This window comes from Myxine glutinosa, chromosome 5 (assembly GCF_964187855.1).
Source record: "Myxine glutinosa chromosome 5, kmMyxGlut1.1, whole genome shotgun sequence".
In the NCBI taxonomy this organism is placed as follows: domain Eukaryota; kingdom Metazoa; phylum Chordata; class Myxini; order Myxiniformes; family Myxinidae; genus Myxine; species Myxine glutinosa.
The window spans coordinates 188,044,990-188,060,725 of record NC_136265.1 but is presented as its reverse complement, the minus strand read 5'-3'; positions in this window follow the sequence as shown (position 1 = coordinate 188,060,725).

Sequence of the window (15,736 nt, the reverse complement as noted above, 5' to 3'; positions counted from 1 at the left end):
AAGGGTATTGCAGTAAATACCTGCACAACAGAAGCAGCCTGGCTGAAGGGCAAGTGGCATGCAAGATGTGTGAAACAAAGTTGTTGTTGTTGTGATGTCATTCTTCTAAGCTGTATACCTTTTTTTAACAATGCAAGAGGGGGGAAAGGTAGTTTTCTGTTTCATTCAGTACTAGCAGAAGTACCCGGCATTGCCGGGAGGGGGAGGGGGAAGGGGAAGGGAGGGGAACGGGGAGCGAGCCCCTTGGCAAAGCGAGCGATTTTTTTTTCATAGCATCATAGCATCATAGCGTCATAGCGTGTCATAGCGATTTTTTTTTTTCATAGCGTCATAGCGTCATATCGTTCATAGCGTTCATAGCGTTCATAGCGTCATAGCGATTTTTTTTTTCATAGCATTCATAGCGTCATAGCGTTCATAGCGTCATATTGTTCATAGCTTCATAGCGTCATAGCGTCATCACGTGATCGCTCTGAGCGAGTTCTGAGCGTCATAGCGATTTTTTTTTTCATAGCGTCATAGCGTTCATAGCGTCATATCGTTCATAGCGTTATAGCGTCATCACGTGATCGCTCTGAGCGAGCTCTGAGCGTCATAGCGATTTTTTTTTTCATAGCGTCATAGCGTTCATAGCGTCATAGCGTCATCACGTGATCGGTCTGAGCGAATCAGCGCCCACCAGCTCTGATTCCGTTGATTCCGTGCGCTGAGGTAAATATGAATAAAAAATATGGATCGTCAAATATTTTGAGTTCGGCCATGTTCGTCCCAGGCTCAATGGCCATGTCTATGCCAAATATCAAGCACGTAAGCCTCTCCGTTTAGGAGTCTATCGGTAACATTACACACACACACATACACACACAGACAGACACTCCTCCTTTATATATACTAGGGCATGCCCGTACTATATATATATCTAAAATTATATCCCCCCCCTCTATTTACATGAAATGGTTTGGGTCATGAAATGTTTTGGTTCATTCGCAACGCCAAAGCGAACGGCGAACGCTTTACATGAAATGGTTTGGTTCATGAAATGTTTTGGTCCATTCGCAACGCCAAAGCGAACGGCGAACGGCTTGCGAGTACAGTGACAATCCCCCCCCCCCCCCTCTATTTACATGAAATGGTTTTAATTAGTTTTAAAACATAGTTTAACGCCAACATATGGCATGCCCGTACCCGTACTATCCGTAATGGCGCACGCTCTCACAGGAGCTCCGGAAGGTCGCATATCACAGGAAAGCGAAAGAATCGCAAATTAGTTTTAATTAGTTTTAAAACATCGTTTAACGCCAACATAGCGCCAACATAGTTTGCCGACGGGAAATAAATGAATACGCTCTCAAATGTGCCATCCGAGGCAGAGTCTGTTCGCCACGTTCGGCACACGTGATAGCTCGCTGCTCTCTGATTGGTTGAATCGTTTTTTGGACATAGCTCGGTAACTACTTCTGCGATTAATTTAAAACCTTGAAAAGGCACATCCTCGGGTCCCCAGCAATATACCTGGCAAGTTTCAAGTATATCGGACCGGTAGTTGTCGAGAAACAGCGGTCACAGACAAACATACAAACATACAAACAAACATACACACAGAGATTAGTGGAATTATAGATAGATATATATAGATAACTTCGAGCATAATGAGTGAGCACTTTCTGCTCACGTCTTCTTCAAAACTACGTCTTGGCATAATGCTCACACCTTGTGTTCATTTCCTTTTTAAATACCACTTTTCCTGGATTCTGTTTGGAATAAAGATGTATCCACAGCTCGCCTGCAAACTCCATTACTCCACATGACATCTTTTCTAGGGATAGAGCTATGCCGCCGCTGCAGTGCCCCCATATCGATTAGGGCAGGAGTTTAGGCTTCGGCTGGGTTATGAGCACACAATGGCCTTCTCTTTTCAAACGGCACAGTGGGATCTTTTGGAAGGAAATCAACAGGTGAGGATGAAGATATTTCATGAGGTTCAAGAGAGGATGTTTCTTTAGAAATGCATCAATTCAAAACAGCTGTTCACCACCATCTCTTATCTTCCCCCATCCAAAACCTTGATCTTTTCTACCCCCACTAATTCACCCCAGATCCACCTTGTTTGAAATTCCAACTTCTTTCCTAGAAGTCTTGGCAGTGTCCATATGTTTTATACCTCTCCCACCCCCCCCCCCCCTTCCCATGCCTCCCCCCCAAAGCCCTCTCCCTCCCACAGTTCTCTCGATGCCTCCATGTCTCTCGGTCCCTGCTCTCAAATGTTGTGTTTGTGTCCTTCCCCCTCTCTCCCCATCTTGTCTACCGCTCCCGATGTTATTTGTTTTGTGTGTCTGTTTGTCTTTCTGTGTGATTAATGTTCGCTCTTTCACGAGCCTCGATCTTGTATACGAAAAAAAAAAAGAAAAAAAAGAAAAAAAAAAGAAAACACAACTGGACACGATGGAGCTTCTGCGAGAACATGCGAGAAAGGAACCGGTCAAATGAAATGATACCCACTTGTACAGGAGTTGGAGTATTGAAGATATGTGGACTTTGACACCTCATTTGTATGATCTTTTTCTACCCCCGTGAATTAATAAAGAGCCGAAATTCTCCGAAAAAATGAAATACACTGCCCTTGATGCCTTTTTAGTTTACACTTTTACTTTTACACTTTTAGTTTACAATCGGTTTACACCACTTATACATCACATTGAATTACTCTCTCTCAGATTAATTAAGTTTAGGATTTATACCTGACCATGGACTGGCATTAGTCCTTGCTAATATTATATTTTTATATATGATTAATAAAAAAATTATATTACGATTATTATTTATTTATTTTCAGTATTAATCAATTATTTATTTACTTTCTCATCTGGGAAATATCTCGGGCACCTTTTGAGCTAGGAAGCTGAAATTTGGGCACAATCATGAGCATGTGCTTTGGCAAAAACGGTATTTTTAATTATTTGTATTAATCAATTAATTTATTAATTACTTATTTATTTCTATTTGTTAAGCACTCTTGGAGACGGTGTGAAACTGGAAGGTGTGAAAACATTTTGCTACCTCGGAGACATGCTGAATGGAGAAGGTGGATCAGACTCGGCAACGGTTGCTCGAGTGAGACGTGCATGGAAGAAGTTTCGGGAACTGAGTGGCGTGCTGACGAGGAGGGTGTCGTTGAAGCTGAAGGGAAAGGTGTATGCTGCATGTGTGAGAAGTGTTATGATTTATGGGAGCGAGACATGGGTAATGAACGTAGAGCAGCAACGAAGGTTGGAAAGGGTGGAAATGCGACTGGTTCGACGGATGTGCGGAGTATCGTTGAGAGAGAGGAAGACAAATGATGAATTGCGTAAGATGATGGGAATAGAGCCTGTGATTGATGCTGTGAAGAGGAACAGGTTGAGATGGTTTGGTCATGTGTTGAGGAAGGATGAAAGTGACTGGTTGAGAACAGTGATGGAAATGAATGTAGAAGGAAGTAGAAGACGGGGAAGACCGAGAAAGACTTGGCTAAAGATGGTGGAAGAAGAAATGCGGGCAAGGGGGTTAACAAGGAGAGATGCAGAAAATAGGGCAAAATGGAGAAGATTGTCATGGGGACCGCAAGGCTAACCCCCGCTCTAGCAGGGAAAATGGCCTTAAAATGCATGTTGTTGTTTGTTGTTAAGCACTCATTTATTGTCATTCTCATCTGGGCACGTGGCATCCTCCGTCGTGCGAAGTCCTTCCTTGGCACACCTGAGCTCCTCACGACATAATAATAATAATAATAATTCATTTATTTTGTATAGCGCTTTTCCAGAAGCCCAAAGGCGCTTTGACAGAGTGGAAAACATAATGCATAACAATACATGAAAACAACAATTGCAAAAAGACAAGAATCAAGAAAACAAACAGCAGCGATATACGGCATATATATAAGACAAGAATCAAAAAGACAAGACAAGAATCAATAGGGAAATATTTAAAGCAAAAGGAGGGAGAAGGAGAAGAGATAGTCAGGGGTTAAATGCTGTGGGTTGAATGTTGAATGCAGCGTTGAACAGGTGGGTCTTTAGTGATGTTTTGAATGTGGTGAGTGAGGAGGAGTCTCTGATGGTGTGAGGTAGTGAGTTCCAGAGGGTGGGAGCAGCGATGGAGAAGGCCCTGTCCCCCCAGGATCTGAATTTGGTCCGGATGGAGGGGGTCAGGAGGTTGGTACCAGCAGAGCGGAGGTTGCGGGTGGGAGTGTGTCTGGAGAGGAGGTCAGCCAGGTAGGATGGGGCCAGGTTATGGAGGGCTTTGTATGTCAAGAGGAGGATTTTGTACTGGATTCTCTGGGGGATGGGGAGCCAGTGAAGCTTGTAAAGGACGGGGGTGATGTGGTCACGGGTCCGGGAATGAGTGAGTAGACGGGCAGCGGAGTTCTGAATGTATTGGAGTTTATTGGTGATTTTTGAGGGTGAACCATAGAGGAGGCTATTGCAGTAGTCCAGACGGGAGGTGATGAAGGCGTGGATGAGGGTTTCTGCAGCCGTGGAGGAGAGGGATGAGCGGAGACGGGCAATGTTTTTCAGGTGAAAGAAGGCTGACTTTGTGATCTGTTTAGTGTATTTGTCGAAGGAAAGGGTTTGGTCAAAGATGACGCCAAGATTCCGGATGTGAGGGGAGGTGGATACTGGGATACCGTCGATGTTGAGGGCAAAGTTATGGGTGGATTTTGTGAGCGTTTTTGGGCCAATGATGATTATTTCAGATTTATCACAGTTAAGCTTGAGGAAGTTGATTTGAAGCCAGGATTTTATTTCAGTGATGCAGTTTGTCAGGATAGAGTGGGTGTCGGTGGAGACGGACTTGGTGGAGATGAAAAGCTGGATGTCATCGGCGAAGCAGTGGAATTGGAGACCATGACGGCGGATTAAGTGACCGAGCGGGGACAGGTAAAGGATGAAGAGGAGGGGGCCAAGAACTGAACCTTGGGGGACACCTTGGGGGAGGGGAGCAGTGGGGGATTTGCAGTTATTGATGGAGATGAACTGGCATCTGTCAGAGAGGTATGATTTAATCCAAGAGAGGGCAGTGCCGGTGACGTTAAAGGTGGATTCAAGTCGGGTGAGGAGGATAGTGTGATCGATGGTGTCAAAGGCAGCGCTGAGGTCGAGGAGGACGAGAATGTTGAGGTTGCCAGCGTCAGAGGAGAGGAGAAGGTCGTTGGTGATTTTGAGGAGAGCAGTTTCAGTACTGTGGTTGGAGCGGAATCCGGATTGGAATGTTTCATACAAGTTATTGGCAGAGAGATGATGTTTGAGTTGAGTGGCTACAGCGCGTTCCAAAACTTTTGACAGAAAGGGTAGGTTGGAGATGGGTCTGAAGTTGTTTAGGGTGTCAGGGTTTAGACCAGGTTTTTTTAGAATGGGGGTAACAGCAGCAATTTTGAGGGAAGGTGGGACGATGCCTGTAGACAGGGAGGAGTTTATTGTTGCAATGATAAGTGGAGAGAGAGCAGGGAGGGAGGCTTTGACAAAGCTGGAGGGGATGGGGTCAAGAGTGCAGGTGGCAGTTTTCATTCCTATGAGGAGTTCAGAGAGGTCAGTAGGAGAGATTGGGGAGAACCGAGACAGGGGATGGCAGGACAAGGGGGGGCAGGTGGTTGGAGGGGGAGCGGGTGCGGCGGTGGTCAAGCTGTTGTAGATGTTGTCAATTTTGCGTTGGAAGAAAGAGAGGAAGGAGATGCAGTTGTCTACTGTGAATGACTGGGTGGTGGTGTTCAGGGGGCGGAGGAGTTTGTTTATTGTCGAGAAGAGTGCTTTTGGGTTTCCGGAGCCAGAGTGGATAATTTGAGAGTAGTAGGCAGAGCGGGCGCGGGAGAGGGCATCTTTGTAGTGTTGTATGTGGTCCTTGTAGGCTTGGGAGTGAACTGTGAGACCCATTTTATTGCGGAGTCTTTCAAGTTGGCGAGCACGAGTTTTCATCAGGTGGAGTTCAGGGGTAAACCAGGGAGCAGAATGGGTGAAAGAAACTGTTTTGGTTTTTACAGGCGCAAGCTGGTCAAGGCAGGAGGAGAGAGTGTGGTTGTAGTAGTCAGTGAGGTCGGAAGGGGTGTGGAGGTCAATGAAGGGAGAAGTGGACATTTTTTCAGAGAGGGTGGATGAGAATGAGGTAGGTGAAAGAGCGTTTAGCTTACGGAAGTTGATTGTGCGATAATGCCTTGGTGTTGGGGCGGGGATGTTGATGGTCAGAGTGATGGCTAAGTGGTCAGAGAGGGTGAGGTCGGAGCCATAGAGATGGTGCAAATTTAATCCAGTGGAGCAGACAAGGTCCAAAATGTGACCACGGATATGGGTAGGAAAGTCGACATGTTGAGTGAGGTTAAAGCAGGTGAGTAAATCAGTGAAGTCAGTGGTTATTGTGGAGTCAGTGGAGTCCATGTGGATATTGAAATCACCAAGGAGGAGGATTGAGGGGGAGAGGGAACATAGCTGGGTCAGAAAGTAGGAGAAGTCAGACAGGAATGATGGGTGGGGTTTGGGAGGGCGGTAGACGACAGCCATGACTGACTGCGTGTGACCAGAGAGTTTTAAAGCCAGGTGTTCAAATGATGGAGCAGATGAGATGGAGATGAGGTTGGTCTTGATGTCTTGACGGTGGATAACGGCAATTCCACCACCTCGGCCCTCCGAGCGTGGTTTATTGACGTAGGAATATCCATTGGGTGTGGTGAGGTTGAGTGTGTAGTAGTCCAGAGGTTGTTGCCAGGTTTCGGTGAGACAGAGAAAGTCCAGTTTGTTATCCAGGATGTATTCGTTCAGGATGAGGCATTTATTGTTGAGGGACCGGGTGTTGAACAGGGTGAGCTTGATGTTGTTTTGAACAGCAGGGATGAATTCAGGTGATTTAGCCAGGGTTCGTAGGCAAGAGGTGCGATCGTGTGGGTTGCTGTGACCAGGTGCGCTGGGACGAAGAGTGAGAGTGCGCTGAGCCGACCAGAGGACGGGGATGGAGTGACCTGATTGCAAATAAACAAACTTGCGACCGGAGCCACGGTGAATGTACCTGGGTCGTCGGAGGAGTCCATTTGATTTGATGGCAGAGATGCATGATGGGGTGGAGCGGGTATTGAGCAGAAGAAGCCTTGCGGCGGAGTACTTCAGAGCCATGCCAGGCAGGAGCGAAGGGACGAGTACGAGGCCAAGGTCGAGGAGGCAAAGCGGCAAACGCAGCGGCAAACGCAGCGGCAAACGACTGCAGCCGCTAATCAAGACCACAGCGGCAAACAAGGCCACAAAGACCACAAGGCCACCGGCAAACAAGGCCACGGCCACAAACAACGGGAGCGGGCCTTTCGATTCCGTATTCCGTACCATCAAAAGCAGATTCCGTTATCCATATCCTGGAGAGGAGGTCAGCCAGGTAGGATGGGGCCAGGTTATGGAGGGCTTTGTATGTCAAGAGGAGGATTTTGTACTGGATTCTCTGGGGGATGGGGAGCCAGTGAAGCTTGTAAAGGACGGGGGTGATGTGGTCACGGGTCCGGGAATGGGTGAGTAGACGGGCAGCGGAGTTCTGAATGTATTGGAGTTTATTGGTGATTTTTGAGGGTGAACCATAGAGGAGGCTATTGCAGTAGTCCAGACGGGAGGTGATGAAGGCGTGGATGAGGACATACAAGGCTTTCATCCGCAGCTCAATGGAATACTGTTCCCCCCTCTGGGCCGGTACTCCTACTTCACACCTAGCTCGGCTTCACGCTGTTGAAACCAACGCTTTCAGAATCATTGGAATCTCCCGCGATGAAGCTAACTCCAAGGGCCTCTCACTCACTCACCGCAGGCAGGTTGGTGGTCTTTCCGTCTTCTACAGACTCCTCTCCGGCTTTGCCCCCCCACCCCCCCCCCCAGCTCTCTCTGGGCTCTGTCCCCCAAATATTCCTACAGGTCGCACAAGATCTGCCAGCAACCCTCTTATGGTTAAACTGCCAAAATCAAGACTCTCTGCTCACCTTCATTCCTTCATTCCCCTTTTCTCCCGCCTCTGGAACAAACTCCCCCACTCTCTTCAATCCCACTCCACCCTCCAGGTCTTTAAAACAGCTGTTCACCACCATCTCTTATCTTCCCCAATCCAAAAGCTTGATCTTTTCTACCACCGCTAATACACCCCAAATCCACCTTTTTCAAATTCCGTTTTCCTTTCCTGAAATTTATTGTCGTGTCCATCTTGTTTATCCAACGTACTCCACCCCAGCCCTCTCTCTTCCACAGATCTACCACTGTCCCTGTTCTCTACTGTTGTTGTGCTGCCCTGTCTCTCCCCCTCTTGTCTCCCATTTACTTTTTTACTTGCGAAAATCTAAGATTTTTCAAGTATATTGGCTGGTCTTGTGCGTTATTCTGTCTGTCTGTCTGTCTGTCTGTCTGTCTGTCTGTCTGTCTGTCTGTATGTCAGTCGCCTACAGGTCACAATTTTCAACCGATCTTCACCAAACTTTACCAAATGGTAGAGTTGGTCATAAGCAAGAAGCCTTTTGTTTTTGGGGTCAAAAGGTCAATAGGTCAACATAGGCCAAAGGTCACCAAATTTGTCAAATTTCTAAAATCCTCAATTTTCATCCGATTGACTTGAAATTCGAAGAGGATTTGCATATCTGGTCACTAAATTCAACCACCAACTATTTTTGAGGTCAACAAAGGCCAAAAGATCAACATAGGCCAGATTTCTAAAATCATCAATTTTCATCTGTTTGACTTGAAATTTTAAGAGCATTTTTATACCAGGTCACTGAATTCAACCACCAATTATTTTTGAGATCATCATAGGCCAACAACTTATTTTAGGGATTTCGCAAGTATCGTGCTGTGCACGACATATTTATTGTCGTGTTATATCTTCTTCTATGTGTTAGCTCTTACACGAGCCTCGACTTAGTACACACAAAATAAAGAATCTCAGGCACCATTTGAGCTAGGAAGCTGATATTGGACACGACAGTGACCAAGTAATTTGCCTATAAAGGGTATTTTTCTTTATGGATTAATTATTTATCGATTTCATCAATTAATCGATTTTTTTTTTTTTTTTAGTTCAATTATCAAATTAATTTTCAAGGAGTTACAGATTCACATGAAACACTGGTGGTTTAAGTATGCTATTAGCCAATTGATTAAGAAATTAATTATTTTACGATTACTATTTATTTAAATTAAGCATTTAATCAATTTATTATACACCTCTTCCTCCCAATACCATCTTTATAGCATCGCGGGGTGGAGTACTTTTAATGTATCTGTACTTGTTTAAAGTCTTGGTATGACTCGGACGGGAATTGAACCACCGACAGCCCAGACTCAGACAGACCAGAAGCTACAACCATTATGCACCGAATCGACCACGCCTCTCTCCGAGGATCTCATCTGACGTAGGCGATTGTTTTGCGTCGCGTTGCCAAGGTAACGGCACGAGGAGCGCTGGTCACGGAAACTCCCAGGTGAGAAGTCCTTGCACGAGATTTTACCTCTCGTGGTCTATCGACGCGTTATAACGTCACTTCGTTTTTCAAATCTCGAATAACAAAGATAACATCAAATTGTAAATGCAGCTATATTGTGACGTCAGCAGTGTGTATTTTAAAGGTGTTGTACCGTGATAAATTTCACGAGTGCATATACCTTAGTCTAGTCTAAACTTCAAATTTCTCGGATACACCAAGTGTACGTCATCGACCGCTTTCTCCCCATTTGGGATCCTTGATGGTCATTACACCGCCATGGCTTCATCGTGAGGTTTGGTGATTGGTGAGCTTGCAATGGAGGATCGTGTGGATTGATGACTATTTATCATGGCCTTTGTTCACCATTTTTGTACGATCATTTTTCAGCAATTCACGTTTACCTTAAAGAAATTAACTTTGGTGTTATGTACTATCACTAGGGGGTATATACACACAAGGTATGCAAAGCAAAGCAAGGTCTGGGGTCAAAGGGGCAATGGACCAATGGTACATCGATAATATAATAATTATGAGAAAAGCAGAGCAGGTGAGGATGAAGTGGGATAAAAAGTGCAAGGACGTTGTGATAAAATGTGTTCATTGTCTGTGGTTTGGAACAGAAAATGTGTAACCCTAACACCTCTCCAACTCTGGGTCTCTGACAAATACTTATAGGATGTGCTAACACCCATTATTAGGGTGAATCGTTCACATTGCGATACAAGCAACAAATGCGGAATTTATGCTCAAACCTTGATACTCTTTACATCCAGTCGATTAGCCAACTCGAACTTCAACATGGTGGCCATTTTCTCAAAATGGCCGCCAAAATTGCTAAAACGTGCAATGAACCGTTTCATATTGAATTTAGGATGTACAAGTATCGGTACAAAATCAAAGAACCACATATTATCTATAAGAGGTAGTTTACATTTTTAATTTATCTACTTGAGATAAATTGAAAATTTTAACGACCTCTTATAGATCTAGTCCTAAATAATAGATAATATGTAGTTGTAGATAATATGCCGGTCTGTGATTTTGTATTGATACTCACGTCCTGAATTCAATATTTAAAAGTTTATGGCACATTTTAGCAATTTTGAAAAAATGGCCACCATGTTGAATTTTGAGTTGGCTATAATCGACTGGAAAATCATTTGGGATGGGATGTTTGGAGAAATCTGATGACGAATGTTACCAGAAGTCGGAAACGACTTGATGGAGCTAGATAATTATATAACTGTACAAGAAACATTTAATTTGACTCTCTGTCTGTGCCCCCCCCCCCCCCCCTCTATCCCTGGTGTTCTTACACTGGGTGGTTTGCCTTTGCCCTTTGAGTGGTAGTCAGGAAAATAATTTGGAATTTTTCATTTCTTCCTGGAGCAGTTGATAGCTCGCCTAGTCTTCATTAAAGACACCAAGGTTCTTTAACGTCCACCAAGCACTCATCATCATCATCATCATCATTAGCCCCAGGCATCCTCACTGGAAGCTCACACCCACAGCCACATACCACGATGTATAGCACGATATCTCAAAGCGTTGTGGACGGATTCGGACAAAACATGGTGCACAGGTTGGGTGTGTGACGAGGACGAATTTATTCGATTTTGGTGAAGATCTGAAACCGGATCCGGATCAGATAATTTTCTTAATTTCTAAGTGATTCTTCACAATTGAGGATAGGGTCAAAAAACGATATATAGCGTGATATTTCAAAAGGTTGTGGACGGATTATGACAAAACCTGTTGGATAATTTGGTTAGGTGACGAGAACAATAAGTATTCATAAATAAATAACAATTCATAAATATCCCCGATAATTTCACCCCAATTCCACTTTTTGAAATACCAACTTCTGTCCTGGAAGTCCTTGGTGTCCTTGTGTTTTATACTTCTCCCACCCCTCCCCCCCCCCCCCCACTTCCCACGCCTCCTCCCCCCAAGCCCTCTCCCTCCCACACATCTCCGTGCTCTCAAATGTTGTGTGCTCTCAAGTGTTTGCGTGCTTCCCGTTCTCTTGTTTTCCGCTCCCTCTTTTTATATATTTTGTTTGTCTGGTTGATTTGTTTGTGAAGTAAATGTCAGCTCTTTCACGAGCCTCGATTCAGTATACAAAAAAAAAGAAAAAAAAAGAAAAAAAAAGTGAAATAACTATAAGTGTTCATACTTCGGCCCCGAGTGAGCCTCATTCAGCCCTCCGAAACCCATGTATGGAGATTAGAAGCAATAATAATAATAATAATACATTTATTTTATATAGCGCTTTTCAAGAAGCCCAAAGACGCTTTGACAGAGTACAAAAAAAACAAGTGCAAAAAGACAAAAATCAACAGGTAAATAATCAAAGAAGAATTCCACACGTACTCAGTTCAGAAACGAGGTGACAAGAGTTTGCACCTGACATGGTTTTTTTGTATTCCAATTGTAGTAAACCCCACTCCATGGACCCCCAAACACAAACACACCCATGTCCTCGTATCCACCTTCCAAATTGAATTATGTGTGGCTCCACTAGGATCCAAAAAAGGTAATCTCACATGGCTCCATTAGGATCCAAAAAAGGTAATCTCACATTAGTGGGGCGGCTTAGCCCAAATATTCAAAAGAATTGTGCATTTTGTGATACAAGCACCAAATTTGGCACAAATGTACATTAATATGTTGCGAACATTTTCAGATATTGGGCCACTTGAAATTCCGTAATTTTTTTTTTCAAATTTTTTCAAATTTCGTAATTTCAAATTTTTCGGGTGACACCGTCACAATTTCGGTCTTCGAGGCCGGCCGATAGGCAAAGTGTGACCGGAAGGGACGAGGTTCTCCTGACCACGTGGCCCTCGATCTGGGAAGCGAGAGGCGTTCCATTAGTGGACGCGCCCCTCACGCCCGACTTTTGGGCGGCCCCCGGCAGGCCGTTTGTTTTGACGTTCCGTGACAGGCCCCGCACCCCCACCTCCGGGCCGACCGGAAGCTTGTGCTGAGTACATCATACCTGAACAACTCAGTGAGGCAGAACACAGCAGTGCACACCAGGGTGACCCCTTCAGTGCATAAACCAATTAACCTGTCCACTGCAGGGCATATAGAAATGAAGTTATTTTCTGCATATAATAATAATATAAGTTCAGTTCTATATAACAATTTCTGTTATCACCACTACCACTACAACTACCACTACTACAAGCTTTGTCTGGAATTTTGTGGACTAACAGACAAACAGACATACAGACAAGCTGGGATCAAAACATTACCTCCTTCCACCATTGAGTGTAGAGGTAAACATCATGGAAATTATATCATGCCCTAGATTTAATTCATGCTTACCCGTGTATTTGCTTCACTGGTTCACAAGGTCTTTTGCATACATGTAATTCAGACTCTCGTCTTCATTGCTGACCACACAATGTTCGCAACATATTAATGTACATTTGTGCCAAATTTGGTGCTTGTATCACAAAATGCACAATTCTTTTGAATATTTGGGCTAAGCCGCCCCACTATATCGGCCGGCCTCGAAGACCGAAATTGTGACGGTGTCACCCGAAAAATTTGAAATTACGAAATTTGAAAAAATGTGAAAAAAAGAATTACGGAATTTCAAGTGGCCCAATATCTGAAAATGTTCGCAACATATTAATGTACATTTGTGCCAAATTTGGTGCTTGTATCACAAAATGCACAACAGGTTTGCTATGCTGCTACACTACATGGCTCCATTAGGATCCAGGATAGCACTTATGTCTTTGGTAACTCCTATAAATCTCCTTCTATTTCCCACTTTCTGTGCATGCAATAACCTACTTTTGTTTCATTATCAATTATTACATCTCTATGTTCCGGGAGATGAGTGAAAATATGCCGTTTCTATTTCCTGTGCGTAGTCAGGTTCACTATGTTAACAAATATAATTTCTTTAAAAATTTTGGTAGATTAGCAAAACTATACATTTTTGGAATCTTCAGAGCATGGAGAATCTGAAAATCAATGTTGGCATTTGCACAGACACCTGCATGGCCGCCATTTTGGATTTTGAAAATGGCCGCCATAAAATACATATTTTGCGCGATCTCGGCTTCTAGTCAACCTAGAGACTCAATTAAATATGCTAATCCTATGTTTTCTGGGTCAAGGAATCCAATAAAGGCCTCAAAATAGTGCTCAGGATTATAGAAAAGCAACAAACAAAGGTAATTGAAAACCATTGTCTTTATATTTGTGATATAACTGTATTACATAATCTATATCTATCTATAATTCCACTAATCTCTGTCTGTGTGTGTGTGTGTGTGTATATATATAAAACACAGTTTGTGTGTGTGTGTGTGTGCGTGTGTGTGTGTGTGTGTGTAATGTTACCGATAGACTCCGAAACGGAGAGGCTCACGTGCTTGATATTTGGCATAGACATGGCCATTGAGCCTGGGACGAACATGGCCGAACTCAAAATATTTGACGATCCATATTTTTTATTCATATTTACCTCAGCGCATTTCAGCGAAGTACCCGCTAATCTCAGCCGGTGTCAGAACAGCTCGCTGATTCGCTCAGAGCGATCACGTGATGTTCCATCCCCGCCGCTAGACTGATTCGCTCAGAGCGATCACGTGATGTGACCATTGCCATTCACTCCACATAGGTGGAGATGCAGTTACCGGGTGCCATCTTGGTTGGCATTCGATGCTGGGCGATGGTGATTTCCATCACACGCTTGCACGTAATTCAGAGCGAAAAGCGATCGTGTTTTGTGTCGATTTTTGTCGATTTTGTGCGATATGAATTAAATGTCTTTGATAGGGACCGGTAATTCCGCCAGGGGCGCTGCGCGCACTACTTACGTCACGCTGTGCATGGCACTCTGTGACCGCCGTTGCGGTGCAATGCTTTGCGGGCAAATCGTTTTTATGCCATGGTATGCCATATTTTGGACTTAACCACTCTTCATGACTGATCATGTGACATCTACACACTCATGGCTACCACCGAGACGGATCCTGGTTTCACGTGAGTAATATTTACCATATTTGCTCGCTTTTTGAAACCGATGCATGCAAATATCGTGTCTATACCACACCTAAAATATTTTTTAGAAAGAATAAGCACATCTCCCCTTTGAAAGTGCCCCTGAAGTGTGTCCAGGTGGAATTTCTAAGTCGTAGGTCTTAGCAACTCTCAGCAATATTTTACCGCATGGATTTATCTCGAGTATTTACTAAACTGTGCTAAGTTGAAGTTGCGTACATATTTCAGCAGTTTTCAATGTAAATCGGTGTAATGTAACCTCACCCCTCCCCCTCCCCCTTACCCCTCCCCCTAACCCTCCCCCTCCCAGCCCTCACCCTCCACCCCCCTCCCCCTTCCCCCCTCCCCCTCCACCCCCCCTCCCCCCTTCCCCCCTCCCCCCTCCCCCCTCCCCCCTCCCCCTCCTCCCCCCCCTCCCCCCTCCCCTCTCCCCCCCCTCCCCTCCCCCCTCCCCCCCCCTCCCCCCTCCCCTCTCCCCCCCTCCCCTCCCCCCCTCCCCTCTTCCCCCCTCCCCCCTCCCCTCCCCCCCCTCCCCCCTCCCCCCTCCCCCTCTCCCCCCCTCCCCCCTCCCCTCCCCTCCCCCTCCTTCCCCTCCCCCTCCCCCTCCTTCCCCTACCCCTCCCCCTCCTCCCCCTCCCCCTCCTTCCCCTCCCCCCTTCCCCTCCCCCCCTACCTCCCCTCTCCCCTCCCCCTCCTTCCCATCCCTCACCCTCCCCATCCCCCCTCTTCTCCCCTCTCCCCCTCCCCCTCCCCCCTCCCACCCCTTCCCATCCCTCACCCTCCCCAACCCCCCCTCTTCTCCCTCTCTCCCCTCCCCCTCCCCCTCCCACCCCTTCCCATCCCTCACCCTCCCCATCCCCCCCTCTTCTCCCCTCTCCCCCTCCTCTCCCCTCTTCTCCCCTCTCCCCCTCCTTCTCCCCCTCTTCTCCCCTCCCCCCCTCTTCTCCCCTCCCCCCCTCTTCTCCCCTCCCCCCATTCCCCTCCCCTCCCCCCCCTCCCCCCTCCCCTCCCCCCCCTCCCCCCTCCCCTCCCCCGCCCGGCAATGCCGGGTACTTCTGCTAGTACATGATATTGCAAGTCCTTTGAAGTTATAGGTTGTTATAGAAGTTATAGGTAGTATCAGATTGAACTATAAGTCCTATACACAGGATCTACGAGGTCTATACCGTTCAGGAATATGCTTTTACAGATCTTCATCACTGTCCTGAGTGTCATTTTCGCAAAGGTGTCTACGCAAATGTAAAC